The following is a 4,092-nucleotide window of genomic DNA, read 5'->3' as shown; positions in this document are numbered from 1 at the left end:
TTTGGTACTATTTCATATGATTTCATATCAATACTATTCGAGCCAATAAATAGTACTGCTTCCCTATGATATGTTCACCCTTTCCTATTTTTGTGCGTGTCTGTGTGTTTTCAATCATAAAAGGTGAGAAAATTAAAACCTTGGCTTCACATCACTTGTTTCTTTTCTATAATATATTTTCTTAAATATGCAAAATTTGCCATTTTGTTAACCTGTGCATCAATAGTAACAAATAGCATTATTACGGCAACGTCCCAGACCCATTATTGGATCAAAATTCGCTTCATCCAATCTAGTCCCTTCCCTATCTTCCATACTAATAAGCGCAATCCCACAGTCATCTTGAGTTGATCGAGTAATTCGCTCATTGTTTAAATAAGTATTAGAAGTTCAAATTTTGATTTATAACAAATTAATTATTGATCTATCCCGTTAAAAGTTATTGTTACAAATAAAAATAAGTTTGATAATCTAATTTAAGACATGCAAATATTCCAATAGTAATAAGTATATACTTAGAAAAATTTAAAGAATTATAGAAATAATAAGACTCAAAACAATCAAACTATTGATATAATATAGAACCAAATTATTAGTTCCAACCATCAAAGTGAAATTAAAAACACATAATTATGTGATAATTAGGACTATAATGAGATGGCTAACATACAGCAACAGGTGCATTACAATAGTCATAATCTAGAGAGTTCATGGAATATATCAATTAGCATATACTTAGTTTGACTAAAATGTATGTTTATATTTAGTAAAGTGTAAATGTGCACCTTTTTAAAATGTATATAATCAATAGTTTAGGTAAAATGTATTTATCCTCCTTTTCACCTCAACCAAATATAGTTAAAAAAAATAAAGTAAAAAAAAATGTTACCTAAGGCAACAAATTGACATGAAGTTGGGGGGATATATTAAAAGTAAAATTAAAAAAAATATATAAAAAAAAAGAGGAGAGAGAAAAAAAAAGGAAGGGGGGATGAAAAGTACAAAAATGACATAACTTCCCAGTTTCCATATTGTAAAGTGGGGAAAATGAAGTTCAGGTGAAGCATGAGAATCTAATAAACCCAGATCTGAAACTTGGGATTGATGTCAACTCATATCCCTTGAATTTTCATTTTCATCATGATATTAATAGAACAACGTGCACATGAAAACTCAAACAAAATAGATATAACAATTTATTATTTCTCTATCGAGGTTTTACCGTGGCTGGATTTCATGTTATTATAGTTTTGTGCATTTATCAAGTTGCCATGAATTTATGTACTTGCGTGCCTCTTTTTGGGTTTAAGCCAATTCTTTTTTCTTGGATAATTGAACAAGAACTCAATAATTGATACAAATATGAAACTTATAACAAAAAGAATTAAAATAATAAACTCACTAAAAAAAAGAAAATGTCCGTATTCTTTTCCTAGTTAGCGTGGTAGCTACTACACAAGAGTACACTGAAGTTATGATTTATATGAATGAACCACATGGCATATTATTATTATTATTATCATTGGGATTTAGCTAACATATCTCCTAAAAACACATGTTTATGTTATCAATTAAAAAAATACAAATATATTATTATTATTATTATTATTATTATTATTATTATTATTTGGAAAAGAAAATGCAGAGAAAGAGGTTGAGGTTTGCTAGTTTGGAATTTTAGGATTATTTGGTGGGAGACAAAATATTAAGTTTGTGGTTAGTTTGGTCCCTCTCCAGTTGCATGGAAAGGTACAAGACTAGAGGAGGCCAGGTTAACAATTTAGGCAGGTGCTGTGGGGGTGTGTCCAAACTGGAACCTATGCATACACTTAAGCATGAAATTAATTTTGTTACAAAGAGGGGACCAAAGAATTGAGCATCATGGTGGGAAAATTAAATGTATCATTTATTACATTTGTATATTAAGCTTTTTGTATTTTTAGGAAGGACAAAGAATGTACCTCGTGCAATTTGATACCCCATCCCTTATTGTATGATGTCTACATATTTGTTTTTTTACTATGCACCTCGCTTCTAATGCCAGGTTATACTATAATGATATATGATCATTATTATTGGTAGGGGTCGCCATGCGCTTTCAATTCGTCTCACACAAAAAAATCACTTTTATTTTAAATTTAATCCAATCTAATTCAAATTATTGTCGTCTGGACTTTGGAATCAATCGGTTTATTCGATTTTTAAAATATAACCTTCTAAAATAATAATAATATAGGAATAAAATAAAAATGTGTAGTAAATTAAACATGCTATAAGTAAAATCTTAAATTTAATAATAATATTATATTACATTTGCAATATAGATTGTAGTAGATTGATTTTGAGAAGTAGATTTTAAATTTGATCTAATTCATAATAGGATTTTTTTTCTTAAATAAAATCCTATATAATCTAAATTAATTCAAGTTTTTAATTTATTTTCGGTTTAAATTGGATTGGAACAACAGTTTTATTTAGATTAATTTTGATTTAAACATCTCTAATTATTAGAAGAGAAAATCTTTACATACAAGTGTTTTGCGTTTACAAGCTTTACAAGTTTGAAGAGAATGAAACCCATTAAACGCACTGCTTATGTTACGTGCCTCTTTAACAGATTTTTAAATCAATTCAAATCAATTAACGCGCAAATATATAACTTCCATTTTTCAAAATTTTCATTTCTTTTTTTGAATTTCTTTTGTTGGATCTCCTTCGTGCGTTCTCTCTTTGCTTTGTTTTTTTTTTTCGATTTTAATGGTTTCTGAAATCAAGCTTTGAAATCGTTTTGAAGATAATGGAACTTCAGAAATACACCCAAACGATTACATAAATACACCCAAACGATTACAGAAATATACCCAAAAGATTTAAGAAATACACCCAAAAGATTTAAGAAATACACCCAAAATAGGGGGAGACAGTATATTTCTTCTTGAAATCTTTTAATGTTTTGCTGGTTAAGGATGAGGCATATGGTAGAGACAATCTAGAAGAAAACCTAGAAGAACAATAAAACAGTACCTTAAATAATGTTTCTTCGTTTTTTCTAGTGATTTTTTATAGAAATTTGTATCTTTTCTTCTTGATTTCTTCTACTCTTCGCGAGGAGTTGGAACGTTTCTGCAGAGTCGTAGTTTGTTTTAAATGTCCCTTAAATCTTGACGGTTTGCGTTTTGATTAAGGAAGAAGAGAAAGAGTGAACATGTTGTGGAAGGGTGATTAAGGCGCGTGCGTTGGACGCTTGATTCTAAAAGAGTGGTGCGAATGTTTTTTTTTCTTAGACTTAAAACAACTTGTATAACTTGTAAGACAAAAAGGCTTTTATGTGTAGCAGGCCTATTATTAGAAATACCAAAATTCACTGAAAAAATTTTATAACAATATCCTACACCAATTTCCAATTACATATCATGAATAAAATGAGTGTTCATAAAAACGTTTCTCTTAGCAAGAGATAAAATTAGAATCTTTTAGGTTTATTTAGTTTGCCTTTTTACTTTTGGAATTTTGTAAAAAAAAAAAAAAAGCAAAATTTTTATGTTATGTTTTCACTTTTTTTTTAATACAAATTTGAAAACAAAAAATTAAAATAAAAGAAAATAGAAAATAAAAAACCCCTAATTATTTTTCACACGTGGTTATTCAATAACATCTATACTAACCATGGTATTTTTGGTTGTCTTTCTATGTTTTTGTTTTTTTAATGTCGTTTCTAAGAAATTTTTCAAGAGTACGATAAACTTTTATGTATAAATCAACCATAATTTTACTCACCAAAAAGATTAATTTGTTTTTGGGCCAAAAAAGGGGTTGCACCCTTGGAAGAAAAAGAAGAGAGCAATAAGCCCAATTAGAAAATATGAACGCCATCAGTATTTTTCTGGTCAACAAAACCCATCTAATTAAGTTAAAGAAAACTTCATCACCAAAAACGAAAACGAAAATTTTCCCACTCAGTGATGGGCTTCCTACGGAGTAGACAAAAATGAGAAGTTTTCTACCTGTTAAATCACACCAAAAAATATTTTAAGAAAAAATTGTTAATTTTAAAAAAATAAATATAAAATAAAAATAAAAATTAATTAAATA

The sequence above is a fragment of the Arachis ipaensis genome, chromosome B02 (assembly GCF_000816755.2).
Source record: "Arachis ipaensis cultivar K30076 chromosome B02, Araip1.1, whole genome shotgun sequence".
Lineage (NCBI taxonomy): Eukaryota > Viridiplantae > Streptophyta > Magnoliopsida > Fabales > Fabaceae > Arachis > Arachis ipaensis.
The sequence above is the reverse complement of the archived record's forward strand: the minus strand, read 5'-3'. Positions refer to the sequence as shown.